Genomic DNA, 14,340 nt, shown 5'->3' with positions numbered 1-14,340 from the left:
ACCGCCGAGGCCTCGCAGGGCGAGTCCAGCCCGAGTCCCCCTCCTGCCCGGAGCAGCTCTGACCCTCAGAGGACGGGGTGCAGAGGGGGCCCTGGCGGCCCGCCATCCCGCTGCTGCCGGCTCAGGTCCCCTGGGGACGCAGGGCCACGGTGACATGTCCCTGGACTCTGGGCCGTGTCCCTGGACTCTGGGCCGGGAGGGAGGCTGGGGCTGTGGGAGACCAGGGCTGGGAGGAGGCGGGGAATCCTCCCTGAGGCCTGATCCTGAGACCCCTTCTCACCCTGCGGGCTATGTCCAGGGGTCCAGGCACAGCCAGGAGGGGGCTGTGCACAGAGACGGTGTGGGCTCCGGTGGGGGCAGCCAGGGACAGAGGGGGATTTAAGAACCAGCATTTACTAAGAGCCACTGTGCTGGGAAGGGGTTGAGACCGCCAGACAAAGGGAGCTGAGAGGGAAGCTTCCTGCCCAGCACAGAAGATGGAATAGAAGCAGAAATGGCTTGGCTGTTCGTGGGACCACCTGTGGCTGAGTCGTCGCAGAAGTACTCAGTGCCCCTCCTCTCAGACAGGTGTGGCCACAGCACAGGCCGCCTGTGGAGCCCCCCAGGGGCAATGCTGTCCTGTCCCAGGGGCTGCAGCTGAGGCCCCAAGGGCCACAGGGGCTTCTGCAGGGGCTGCCTGGGGAGCCGGAGCCGTGGGGAGGGGTCGACAGTGGGGGCGTGGGGACCTCCCTAGACACAGCTGACCGTCAGCCAGCGGTCACCGCAGACCTCACAGGGGGACAGGAGGCCCATCAAGACCCCATCCAAGGGCTCTCACAGCCAGGACTGCTCCCAGGGACCAGCCCCCCCGATGGGAAGCGTTAAAAGGAAAAATACACAGACACACACTGCTGTGTTTTCTTGGCTATCATTAAATGGCTTTGGGCAAATCCCAGGACTTACAAAATAAACACATTTTTCCTCTCAACGGCTTTGGGTGAAAATCCAGTCCACCCAGGCGGCCGTGTAAGTGCTGCTGGGACCCCTGTCTGGGCAGTCCCCCCGCCCCCGGCTGTCCCAAGGCCTCCACGGCAGGGCCGGGGCTGCGGGGGGAGGGGAGGCCTAGTCCTGGTTCTGGTTCTGAGCTGAGAGCCAAGCGGGGCCTCCCTGCCTCCCTGCCAGGCTGGCGCACACCCAGGCCCGGGGCCCCAGTCCCTCCTCCCAGACCCCCCACTTCTGTGCCGGGGGCCCTGGGTCATGGAACCGGGAACCGGAACACACAGACTGTCGTCCCCCAGAACTGGTGGGCATCCTGTGATCCTCCTGGGCGTGTCTGCTTACTTGAAAGGACGTCGTCACCTGTCACCTGACCGGGCTCTTCCCTTCTTACTCTCTTCCCACAAAGCTTGACTCGGTTGGACTCAACTGTCTGAATGCACGTCGCAGCACAGACCTTGCAGCAGACTCTTGTCCTGAGCAAACGTCCGGTTGGCGCCTCTGTTGACCCCCCAATGCTGTGACCCGTGAGAGCCCCACCCAGCGAGGAGCTAGAGGGGCAGGAGGGGCTTGGAGCACCTACAGCTTAGGCCTGGAACACAGTTCCCGGGGCCGCAGGGTCCAGAAGGAGGTGGGTCCATCACCAGCCTCTCGGGATGAAAGGACCATCCTGGCTGTGAAGGCAGCCCTGGTCATCCAGAGGACTTCTTGTTTGGGGACCAGAGCACCTGTGTTCATCTCACAGAGGGAAGACGCCTCCGGGGAGGCCTGATCGCCTGCTACAGACGCTCACCTTGGATCCTCGCCTTGGAGCGATATTCTTCTCTACCCGGTCCCAGGCCCTAGAGCCTCCACATTTCAAAAGCCTTGGGAGTTTCCTTTTTAAACCTCCTTGAATCTGAGAGCAAGAAAAGAAATTCCAGGGGGCTTCCCTGGTGGCGCAGTGGTTACCAAAAAAAAAAAAAAAAAAACAAAAGGCAAAAGGAAAAAGAAATTCCAGTGATCTGTGGAGCCTGTGGGAGAGATTGAGAACATAATGGTGAGGTTTCAGTGCATGGGAGATGATCCAAAGTGCCCCGCAGGGGACCGCATCTTCAAGTCTTACGGTTGTGCGTTTGTTATTTTTTAAAATTTCACCGGGTATATGACTAGAGAAAAGTTTAAATTGCAACAACAAAAATATAGGTTAAAAAGATAACAAAAATCACCTTCTATAAGAGCAGAGTGAGGCCCTAGAGACGATCACTGAGATAGTTTGGGAAGTTTCCTACTGGGAGATCATCTGTAAAAATAGAAAAAGGTAATTTTCCTGGAGTAGGAGGGCTGCGTGAGCGTGTACTGTCCACACATACGCTCAGGATTCCAGAAGCAAAGGGAAAAACAGGCAGAAGAAGCGGAATGATTGCACTGTTTACACACTTTATTCTAGTTTATTTAGATAAGTTCTCAACTTTGCCTCTGCAAAAGTACTTGCAGTGATTTATAGGTTAAAGGCAATTTCTAACTCAGACTTACATTGGAGCAAAAGATGCAAGCGTTGGGTCTTCCAAACGGATCCAAGACTTGGGCCTCATCTTGGGGTGGAGAAGGGCCCGTCTCCTCCCCGTGGGCCTCATCCCGATGGGCTTGGTCCGCTCACAGCCGGGGCAGGGAGCCCTAGCCCAGCGATTGCCCCCATGCTACTGATCTTTCTTCTAGGACTTGAGTGGCAGGACGGGGACTCATGCTAACTCATCCGTAGTTTCTATGGAAACCATGGGCTCTCTGGCAGATTCCCCAGCAGCTCTGGGGCCAAGGAGTCTCCACAGAATTGATCTTTCATGCCTTAGAACCTGCCCTGGGTGCAGAGAGGTCCCTGACGGTTTCGTGGGTGACCGTTCCTTCCGCTCCGTAAACCAGGACACACAGGGCGCCCTGGCTCATCTGCAGCACCAGCTACGGGAGAGCGAGCATAGGATGCGCCTCCTCCAGCCAGAGATGTAGGTCACTTCGCTGTTCCCTCCTGAAGGCGTCTCGTGGTCCTCACAGGGTGACAGCCACCTCAATGGGCAGGATGGCGGATAACCAGGATGGAAGATTCTGGTCCACCCGGCTGGGATGGAAGCTTTGAAATCTCCTGGAGAGTCTGTGCTGGGTCACAAGAGAGCCGGGTGTTCAGATCAGGGGATTAGACGTGCCAGGTGGGGAAGACACCCAGGCCGCTGTGATCGGCATCACGGCAGGAACTGGAGGGAGGCCCCGGAAGTGACTTTGGTTCCTGTGCCCTTGAGGTGACATTTTAGCTGAAATGGCACATACGGAAGCAAGTGATTTTTTTTTTTTCCACATGCCGGGGTCCTGCCCTCACACAAGTAAAGCTGACGTGATACAAGGGACATTCTGGACCATGAAAAGCCTTCAGGTGCCACACAGCCCACGCCTCTTCCAGGAAGAACTAGAAACACAGCCCAACATCCTGTGTTTTTAAATCAGTTCAGTGAGGCAAATCCAAACCCGACCCACCTTCGACGGACACACAATCTTAATTTCAATACCATTTCCAATGATCTAGTCCAGTGGTTTTCACACTTGGATGCAGCATAATCACCTATGGATTTTTTAAAACAGTCTTGTGAATTATACCTCGTATCTTCTGATTAGAATTTTCCAGGATGAGGCCTGGATAGAAACACATAAATCTCCTCCAATGACCCTGAGGCCCAGCTGCGATGGAGAGTCACTGATCTCACCTGAACCTGCCCTCAGCAAAGCCCCGTGGGACTCCAGTGTGTCCTTGGTGGACTCAGATCCCTGACATAATGGCTCTGATGTTGTCACGTGGACCTGTCCCCTCAGCTGCCCCACGGTGGGCGGTGCGGGCTTGGGGGGTCTACAGGAGGCGGCTCAGCGGCCAGAAGGAGGGGCCTGAGGAGCCCAGGAGACATATGGAGAAGCACGTGGGATGATGCTGCCTTGTGGGCTATATTTTACATTCTTCAACTCATTTCTTATTTTAAACGCACCCTTTCAAGGCAGTGTTGGATTGAGCTGATTTGACAAATGTAGCCAAAAAGCCCATTTGAGTTCAGGGTTACACACTCGACAGGCAGGGGAAGATTCTGCGTTTAGAGCAAGGACACTGGCCCCCACCTGCAAGCACCATGCACGGTCATGGTCACCAATTCCATCTGAGGTCAGGCCTGGGGATACAGGGGAAGGAGGAGGGTTTTCTTGTTCTCCAGCTTGAGCTTCACAAGGCAGGAGCCAGCATCCCCTCCACAGATGTGTTTGTAAAGCAGGTGAAGGCCTGGAGGGCGCTGTGGAGTAAGCAGGGGCGGAGGAGACCCCTCCTCCCACCCTCTACCCCTACGCTCGCCTCTGAGCCGGGAAGGGGTCTTCTGGAGGGGACCCTGCGCTGTGACCCCCAGGGCTGCTCCCACCTGTTCCCGGGAACCTTCCCTCTTCAATCCATGGAGGAGCATGTGCGTGGGTGGGTCCAGGTCCCCGTGCACAGTCTCGGTGATGCGACCTTGGTGCAGACGTGATGTGACCACTGCAGAGGGAACAGAGAGAGTGAGGCTCTGGGTGCCTTTCCTGCCTCTAGCCCCTCGGGCCAGGATCCGCAGGCAAGAAGGTGCTGTCCTGGACCCTGACTGCGTCTGGGTGACCCAGGGACCAAACTGCCCCCCTCGGGGCCGGGGGGCGGAGTGAGCCTCCGCACACTTCAGAGCCACAGAACCCCAGGCCGGCCCACCGCTGCCTACACCTCACCACCCCGTCCTCCCCACAGGGCCCCGGGGACCCGCCTCCACAGGGCGGGAGGTTGGGATGGAGGAGAGACAGAGGCGGGGGAAGCTGGCCTGGTAACAGCGGCGGCGAAGCAGCCCCATGGCGCAGAGGAGGCGCCGCCCAGCACACGGGCCGAGGGTGACGCCTGGGCTCACACCGCTCACCTCGCGAGCCCCCGACCGACCTCCCCACCCGCTGGAGGCGGGGACCCCAGCCGTGGGAGGGTGTGGACGCCTTCTGTGCTCAGCCACTGCCCGCACGGGCCCCGCGCCGCACACCCCTCAGGACTTTAGCTGTGAGAACGCTTTGCAGTGAAAACTGCCATTTCTCCCAAAAGGTCTGGGCAGAGCCGAGTTAGTAAACAGCAACTTCATATCAATTCTGAAGCGGCTGGAAGGGCAAGAGAGAGAATGGGGATGAGGGATTTGCTGAAAGTCTGAAGCTTTTCCTGAAACTACCACGCCCGCTGAGCGTCTCCCCAAGTCGCCCTCCGCTCCCCGCCCCCCGGGGGCTAACTGCTGCGTCCTTTGGCCCCAGGGCTCCAGCTGCAGACGCACTGATTATGACTTTTCTTAACCTGACTGTTGAGAAGAGACTTCACCCCATAGCCGAGCCTGAGACTCTGGGCGGCTGGGGGGCATCGTCTCCAGACCTACCGTCCTGCAGGCTCACTCACTCCCGGAGCCTTGCCCGCGACAGGACCACATCACAGCAGCCAGCTCGCTCTCCTTTACGTCTCTTTTCCGCCTTTTTCCCCACCCTGGGCTCTTCCCCCAGGAAGCGGAGGAAGCGCGGGCCCAGACCCCGCCCACGGTGAGCCGGAAGGGGGCGGGGCCAGCCCAGAGAGTTCAAGTGAGGCCAGACGAAGCCAAGGCCCTGCGGTGGCCACTGGTCCGGAAGGAGACAGAGGCCAGGAGCTGGCCCGCTCTTTCTTCTCCCCGCACACGAACTTCTCCGGCTTTAGCTGGTTTTCAGCCTTGACGTCCGCCCTGCGAGTCGCTGACGGGGAGGCCGGCTCGGCCCTGGATCGGAAGGACCACAAGGGCTCTGCCTCTCCCACTCCAACGTCCTCAGCTGTCAGGCCCCGTTAAGTTTTAATTTAATCGTCGCCGCTCTGTGCCGGAATTGTGTTTTATGAGCACATTGCCCCAAGTTGAAGACTTGTACAACAGAGGCTTTAGAAATAAAAATAAAAGGATACTCAGATCCAGTGCTATTTTCACATGGGTAACGGGGTCACCGGCGGCCGTGTGCACCGAGCCCCTCATTCGCTCTGGAGGCTGAGCCGGGGCTGAAGGAGGAGACCCCGCCCTGGGGGCTGCCCGGGAAAGCCGGGGAGCTGCCTTCCCGAAGGTGGTCAGCATTTCTGAGCGGTCAGTGCAGCTCCTGAGGGGCTGGCCCTCGGTCCCCTGCCTGCTCCCCACGCCTCGTTCCCACAAGAGGGGAAACGTAATTACTGGCATCTCGTACCAGCCAATGGGGACTCTTGTATTGGGGTGTCCTGATGGAGACATAGTTTTACAGACTGTTTCATAAGTAACTACTAAGAGCCAATTAGATACAAAGAGACAAAGATGCCAAGAGGTGCATCAAGAGATCTAAGACCTGGAAAGGGTTAAGCAGGAAGGGGACAGAGGGGGATAGGGGGACAGGGCCAGCGCCGGGGACACAGGACACTGGACAGAGGGCCCGGGGGTGCTGCGACCAGGTCCCATGCCCCAGCTCCTCCACGAGGTGGCCTCGGGGGGAGCAGCACAGAGGGTCCTGATCCAGGGCAGGTGCTCGTAAAAGTGGGGAGCTAGTTTACGGGTGGGTCAGCTGTGTCACCACATGCTGAAGTCCCAAGGCCTGTGTGAACAGCCAGGAGAGGGAGCAGGTCCCCTGCTGGAACTCAGGGACAAGTGGCCCTGTGGGGAGGGGTGGGGGCCTGAGCAGCGGAGTCGGGGAGACCCAGCCAGGCCAAATGTGACTCACTGGCAGCAGCTCAGGAGGGAGACGGCATTTTCCCTGAAGCTTCGAGACCCCCGCCTTCTCTCTCATCTGCATCGCTGAGAGGGTTAAACGTGGGAAAACTCGGAGAAGACTGCTGGCTTCTGGACGAGGAAGGGAATCGAGGGAACGTTGCTTCCAGTGGTGAAGGGGCCGCTGGGGTGCAGGGGTGGAGTCAAAGGTCAAAGCCAAGACGCTGAGGTCCAGGAGCAAGACGCAGGCCAGCCCGATTCCCCACAAGTGCTGGGCTGCTTCTGCCGTGGGACCCTCTCCTGCCTGCCCTGTGCCCTGGCGAGGGTGGGGAGCGTGGAGGCCAAGGGCAGAAGGAGGGCGGGAGCTCAGCAAAGGAGCTGAAAGCAGAGCTCCTCTCCCGGGCTCTGCTTTCTGTCAAAAAGGGTGCTGTAATCTCTACAGATCCGCAGACAGCAGAGCCAAGACAGAACCCGAGACAGACGAGTCCGGGAACCACCTGGCGCCACTCAGAATTGTGACAGTATATTTGCTGTACTGCTTATTCACATTTGCATGTAAGAACCATTTTATACATTTTTTTAAAGTGTTCGGGAGAGTCTTGTCCCCAGACCCTAAGCTCCACTCACTCCTCTTCGCAAACACACACACACAGACACACACACAGAGACAGGCACACAAACAGACACACACGCACAGACATACATATACAGACACACACAGACAGAGATACACACACAGACACACACACACATACACACAGAGACACACAGAGACACACATACACACAGACACAGAGACACACACACAGAGACACATACACACACACCCTCCTGTGGGAGTTCAGAAAAAGGAGAGATTGCTTCTCTAGAGGAGCAGGTGTTTGGCTGGGGCTGGAAGGTGGATTTCGATGCACAGACATGGGGATGAACAGGCCAGGGCTGAGGGTGGAGGAACGTGACACGTGCTGCTCTATAGACGCTGATGGCAGTGGCAGCACCATGAGTAATGGCTCTCAGATGCTGGGTGGGGTCCCCGCTCCTCCTGCAGGGGTGGCTTAAGCTCCCAGCTTTCTCGTGTGGTGGAGGGAGAGCCACGTCCTCTCTGTGCGGAGACACCCCTGACCTCCATCAAGAGGGAGGGTGAACGTCTCCCAGAAAACAAACTGCATTCCCATTTCCTGCCATGCTTTAGCTTGTAGAAGTCTTTACACCAAAAGTGGGCCCAGCGGCAGTAACTACACGTGGTGCACACGCGGGGTGCGGTGGGTGTTTGCACAGCAGCTCACGCCTGGTCTTTGCTCACTTGTCCTCTGTGCTTGCGTCTTCTTGCACACAATTTACACTTTAAGTCGTTGAGCTGCTTGCATCTTTATAAGCTGCCTTAAGTCCTTCCTTGAATAAGTTAGGGTATAATAACCACATCGATGTGGTGGCCAGGCTGCTGGGGAAGCAGTGGGACTCATAATGGGTTTTGACCTCGTTGACAAGTTTGTTAACACTGCCAGGTACCGTGTGGATCCCTCTCTGCAGTGGAGGACAAACCAGTAATTGCTGGTGATTAACATTTGTCGCCAAGGAACTGTGCGTGGCCTTTTCTTATGTTATCTCACCATCCCCCCAGCAACCCTGGTGGTACCCGGTCCCTGTGCTATAAACGAGAGCACTGCCGTGAATGATAGGGAGCTGAAGCAGTACCTGTATAATCTGGTCCAAACAGTGCCTTTGGGGGTCACAGAAACCGGGGTCCAGAGCCCAGCTCTTCTGCTGACCAGCCTGATGAGCTTTGCTCCAGGAATCTCTGTGGGACTCAGTCTCCTGATTCGAAAAATAAGGCTGTTGTCTGACTAAAGGAGTGTGGTGAGGAGGTTAAGGAAGTGAACCAACTCAAATGTCGAGTTCTTTCTCTTTCCTCAAGATCAGGTTGATTTCGAAAGTACGGTCTGGCTGCTCGCAGCTCTGAAGCCAATAAGGAGGCCAGGTTGCTGGAAAGGAAAGTTTGCTTCATTTTAGATGCCAGCAACCTGGGGTGAGCGGGCAGACTCCTGTCCAAAGGCCAACTCCCACCACCACCCCACCCCGACAATCAGGGGGCAAGAGCTTTTATAGGCAGAGGGAAGGGGCTACATGCAGAAACTGCACCACCAGCTCTGACAGTCATCTTGAAGTTGGTCATGCAGTGGTCTGATCAGCGTCATCTTAATTGTTTTGTTTTGTTTTGTAAATTTATTTATTTATTTATTTTTGGCTGTGTTGGGTCTTCGTTGCTGTACATGGGCTTCTCATTGTGGTGGTTTCTTTTGTTGCAGAGCACGGGCTCTAGGCGCACGGGCTTCAGTAGTTGTGGCGCACGGGCTTAGTTGCTACACGGCATGTGGGATCTTCCCAGACTAGGGATTGAACCCATGTCCCCTGCATTGCCAGGTGGATTCTTAACCACTGCGCCACCAGGGCAGTCCCATCTTAATTGTTTTAAGTACAATTAATCTTCAGTTCCAGGGTCAGTTTGTTCCCATTTTCTTGAGGCCAGTTCTCAGAATTGTGGCAGCCTATGTCGTGGCTACAGTCTGGTCATGATGTAGGTAACTTCTTCCACCTGGTAGGGGTTTTGGACAGCTCACATGATGTGGCTCAGAATATTATCTGTACCCCTGAGGAGGAACTAAAGACCCTTGTCTTTCATGATTAAACTATTATTACTTTGTCCTGTTTGCCTTTGCTTCTGCATTTTCTCCTTCTCTGATTAAACAGATTCTTTGACCAAAGTTTTTCTACAGACAAAAGGCAGGTTGAGGGCTTCCCTGGTGGCACAGTGGTTGAGAGTCCGCCTGCCAGTGCAGGGGATGTGGGTTCGTGCCCCGGTCCGGGAAGATCCCACATGCTGCGGAGCGGCTGGGCCCGTGAGCCATGGCCGCTGAGTCTGCGCGCCCGGAGCCTGTGCTCTGCAGCGGGAGAGGCCACAACAGTGAGAGGCCCGCGTACCGCAAAAAAAAAGGCAGGTTGAGCACATGGTGGGGGAAGGACCACAGGTCCTGCTCCATTTCAAGGTCGCTGAGTGATGTTGTCGGGATGTGAATCCACTTTGCTTCCAGCCCATCTTTCCTGGATTCCAGGACCTCGGGAATCTCACCAGGATCACAAACTCCAAGTGCGAGGTCTTCCGAGTGGTTGGTCCACTTTGCGCAGGTATTTTTGGAGCACGTGCCACGTGACAAGCAGGGCCACAGACAGCAGAGTAGGGATGTGACCTGAATCTGGACGCCATCCTGGGCTGCTTCTCTCTTCACGACCCCACAAACACAGGGCTTCACAGGAAGAGTTTAGGGAGAGCGGGACTTGGTACCCTCAGGTTATTCCCTCCCTCCTAGGACTTCTCCCATCTCATCATTAACCCCTCCTGGGCACGCCCCTTCCTCCTCCAAGCCCCTGTCACCTCCTCACCCCTGGGAGGTGCGTTCGTACCTCTGTCCCCCAGGGGAGGCTCTAGGAGTCACCCATCGCCTCGTTTGATGCAGTTGATGGATGGAAACGGCTCTGCCTCTCGGACAGCGGGCGTCTGGCCAACCTGAAGCATCAGAAGGGAGGAGAGGGAACACCAGCTGTTCTGACAAAGCACCTGCACCCGAGGGATGTCCTGGCAGAGTCTGGCCCTCAGGGCCACAGCACACCAGGCAGGCCATGATGACGGGGTCAGCCTGGGTGCTGGGGAGCATCTGAATCCCTGGACCCTGGAGTCCAGTGGTTCCTGCATCACCTTTAGCATATCCCAGTTGCTGGGAGTGGCTGTGACCAACTAGGGCAGGGTGGAGATCGGGGCGTGAAAGTACGAAATGTCGTTAGAGTGTTTCTCTCACATGCCGTCCATGCACTGCGCGGTCTGTGCATCTCCCACTCCCACCCCACGTCTGTGCACCTGCTTCCAGGACCCACTCCTGGAAAGGCCTCCTGTAGTGGACAGAGCAAAGGGGAAGGTTCAGAGACAGCAACTCCTTTTCCTGCAAAAGGGCTGGAGCGAGCATAATTCAGCTGAAGATAGACCCAGTGTGTGCATGTGTGTGTGTGTGTGTGTGTGTGTGTGCGCGCTCAGGTGTGTATTGTGTGCGGGTGTGTGCGTGCACGTGTGCCTGTGTGCATGTGTGTGTGTGTGTGCGCTCAGGTGTGTATTGTGTGCGGGTGTGTGCGTGCACGTGGAGGGGACGGCGGGAGGGCCACTGTGCTCTGAACCCTGTGGACATTGGTGGAGTGCCCACATCCGTGGACCTGGAAGCAGCCTGTCACCCCTCATGGGGCTGAGCATCCTTGCTCTGCCTGCGTGGCACCTTGGCTGATGCGATGCCCGGAGCTCAGAGAAGGTCAAGGGTGGCCAGGAAACCGGATGAATCCACAGAGCAGGGCCGGGGCAGCTTTAGAGGGTGTGATTCTCAGTCACCGTGTGAGGACCTGGGAACAGGAAGCCGAGCTCTCGTCCCCCCTCAAAGGAGCCCCCCTCGGTCTCCAAGCAGAGGAGACAGACCATAAGCTGTGCCAACCGCGCCCTGAAGCAGGTGCGAGAGGGGGAGCCTTAAATGCAGGCGGGAGGGTGCAGAGGGAGGGACCAGTGATCCGAGTCAGGGTGGGAGACGGGGAAGGTGACTTCGGGGCAGCCTGAGCGGCTCCAGACAAAACCAGACACGTCTGCGGGGCCCAAAGAGGAGAAGAATGAATGCCTGATTTAGAGTTTTCACTTTAGTGTCCAGGCCACGACGGTCCCCTGAAGGGGCCTCGGCTCTGAAAAGCTCTTCGGCAGGAGTCGCTTCAAGGTCACTGTGGGCTCAACCCCGAAGAGACCCGCTCACAGGGGCGGGGTCTGACTCCCCCAGCCCCCCGCATCCGCCCTGCCCACCCCAGGCCTGCGGGCGAGGCTGCCGCTGAGGGGCTGCTTTCAAGGCAGAGCCTGTGACTGCAGGGCGGGGGCGAGGGCGGAGGAGGCCCTGGGAGCGGTCGGGGAACCGGGAGAAGCGCCCGCGGGTGTGATTTCAGGGTCAGTTTCCTCCCATGAGTAGGTCTACCTCAGCGCCCTTAGGATAATATTGCTGCTCTTTCTGAGTCAGTGCCGCCTCGGCCTCATTTGCCTCGTTCTGTAAGCGCCACCACTTCTGTGCTGAGAAATTGCTCTGTCACTGGAGGGCGTTTGGGGAGGAATCGGCGCGAAGCCGCTTGGCAGGGTCAGGTGGAAGCGCCTGGTTCCCTCCCCCACCTTCATGGCGCCCACCCCGCGCAGGGGCGCTGTAGGACGCAGACGTGCTGCCAGCTCACCTCGGACGGATGTGTTGCGAGCGGTCAGCTTCAAATAAAACAAGCGCAGTGATCTCAGGCCGGCAGAGAGATGCGCAGGGGCCCACAGCTGCGGGCGGCTTCTATGCGTACTCGGGAGCCCCCCAGAAAGCCAGGGTTCCGAAGAAAGAGCTCAGGTTTCGTGTCAGGTGTCAGAAAAATAAATGAGTTCAAATCCCACTTCTGAGGTGTGAAACTAATCCTGTTTCCTTAGTCTCAGAGCTGGGGGTGGGGGATAATTTCTGTCGCCTTTGCTTTGCAGAATTGTCGTTAAGGATCAACTGAGAGAATACAGGGTGTAGGGAATCGCAAATTCTAGAATAAGAAATATTGGTTATCAGGGAGCAGAATAGTGCAGTGATTTTGAGCATAAATGTTGGGGGTAAGCTGTCTGGTTTGAATCCTAGGTCTGCCGCTGGTTAGCTGTGTGACCTTGAGTGAGTTGCTTAACGTCTCTGTGCCTTGGTTTTCTAACATGTAAAATGCAGATTAATGGTACTAGTATAAAAGACTTCGTAAGGATAGGTGCATGATACATGTAGTGCCTTACTCACGCTGAGTGATTCCTGCGTGTTTGCCATCACTGTCCTATCGTTTTTACCATCCTGGTCCAGGAGAGAGCACTTCCCATGTCCCATCCTTGGGTAGTTTATAGTCCCAAAGCCTCCACGGATGTAGGGTCCTGCCACTTTCCTTCCTGGAGTGCTGGTGGCCCGAAGATGCTGGCATTGGAAGGGACAGTAGTGACCACCTATTCTGTGCCAGGCTCTGTACTAGGTCTTAAATAGGGGTGTTAATCCCCACGGCAACCCTTTGAGGTCACATGTTATCAACTCCATTTCATAAATTGAGAAACTCTACCCAAAGGATTAAAGTACGTTTCCAAACTGTTAGCAGAGCTGGCTGTATAACACCCAGGGTCCATCTGGGAGAACAAACCACGTGAGTTATTTTACCAAAGATAATTTAAAATGAAAATTTAGCTGAACAGATGATGGCTGTCTTGAAAATGCAAAAAAAAAGAAGAAAAGAAAAAGAAAATGGCATTGCACTGAGAGGGGCTGCAGGAAGCTGCTTCCATCTCTAGGGCTGGGGGAACAGAGAGAAGACATCGGGGTGATCAGAGCCTAGACGCTCCATCAGAACCACGCCCACCCCCAGACGTTCGTTGTCTGCAGCTCTCTTGTGATGATGCAGTTCGGGCGTTGATTTCCCCAGGAAGCTGCCTGGCCTGAGGGGGCCCGGGACACAGGTTGGGCAGAGGCCACGACAGCCTCCTCACCAGATTCTCCCAGGCCCTTGTCTCGTCTGGGGGCCCCCTGGTGAGGTTGCGTTCCTCGAGCTCAGAGTTATTCACTGAAAGACTCCGTGTGGATCAGAGATCCTGGAAGGATTCGGGAGGCCCTCAAGGGGACCAAGGGCAGCAGGGAGCCTAGATGCTGAAGACGAGGCCTTCAGGACACCAGGCACGCAATGCTGTGGCTTCCGTAGGGAAATGTCAGGAGGGGAGGCAGGGAGGGAGAGAGGGGACTAGCAGAGGTGCCGAGAGCCCACCTGTAACCATCCTGAGAGACTCTGAACACAGAAGTAGCTGCTGGTAAAGGGCGAGGACTTCCGGATGCGCGTCGGCTGTTGGCTGGACCCACCTGGAAAGTAGCCGGAGCTGCCGGGCAGGTGCTGACATCAGGGAGAAGTGTCACATCCTCCTGTTACCAGTTCCTTCCAGAGGCAGGTGGCCGAGGGTCTATAACCATCTACTCCCTGCCCTGCATCCCCTCTCTAACCTGCAGAAATGCTAGTGACCTTTTCATCGAGGGCTCAGGGCAACCAAGAGACTCATAGTTTCCTGTTGGCGGGTGGCAGAGGCCGGGGGAGCTGACTTCACGGGAGCTCTGGTTTGGTTTCGACCTTGAGCAGAGGCTTCAATCCGAGCAGCTCCCAGCAACAAGATATTGTGGTTAAGGCTGCTTCCTCCACATTCTTCCTGGCCACACAGTTAGTCTCACTGATGACACTGGCCGGACCTTGCCTGTGAGTGACACCCGCTGATTTAAACATCTGCCCGGATTTCACTCCTGTGATGTGGGGCTGAACGATCTTCTCAGATCCTGTAGTCTCCGTCTTCGGAGTGTTATCCTTTCTCTCCCTCCCCAGCTCTGTGCACGGAGCCCTGGTCATCCTCACCCCCTGAGCTCCTGGCTGAATAGAAGCTCTGGGTCCAGACGGCTACTCATAATCATCCATGGAGCCAGAAAGCCCTTGCACTGCTGGGTCCCTACATGTGGAGGGCTGGAGGGACAGGGGCAGGTGAGCCCTCACTGCCCAG

The 14,340-nt window shown here is 56.5% G+C and overlaps 1 long non-coding RNA gene across 5 annotated transcripts; it reads right to left on the bottom strand.

The window, feature by feature from the left end:
• Positions 1–2,319: 2,319 nt before the first annotated feature.
• Positions 2,320–5,511, bottom strand: LOC112407523 (uncharacterized). 5 transcript variants are annotated; one of them, XR_003004777.1, is made up of 5 exons: positions 5,400–5,511; positions 4,908–5,133; positions 4,395–4,507; positions 4,105–4,261; positions 2,320–3,257 (listed from the first exon to the last, which is right to left on the bottom strand). It is a non-coding gene; the product is annotated as an uncharacterized LOC112407523 (long non-coding RNA). The 5 variants fall into 5 exon arrangements; XR_003004779.1 differs by having other exon boundaries at positions 2,321–3,257; positions 4,105–4,154; XR_003004781.1 differs by lacking the exon at positions 4,908–5,133 and having other exon boundaries at positions 2,322–3,257.
• Positions 5,512–14,340: the final 8,829 nt, after the last annotated feature.

This window comes from Neophocaena asiaeorientalis, unplaced genomic scaffold (genome assembly GCF_003031525.2).
Source record: "Neophocaena asiaeorientalis asiaeorientalis breed wild unplaced genomic scaffold, Neophocaena_asiaeorientalis_V1.1 scaffold424, whole genome shotgun sequence".
Lineage (NCBI taxonomy): Eukaryota > Metazoa > Chordata > Mammalia > Artiodactyla > Phocoenidae > Neophocaena > Neophocaena asiaeorientalis.
The sequence above is the reverse complement of the archived record's forward strand: the minus strand, read 5'-3'. Positions and strand labels throughout refer to the sequence as shown.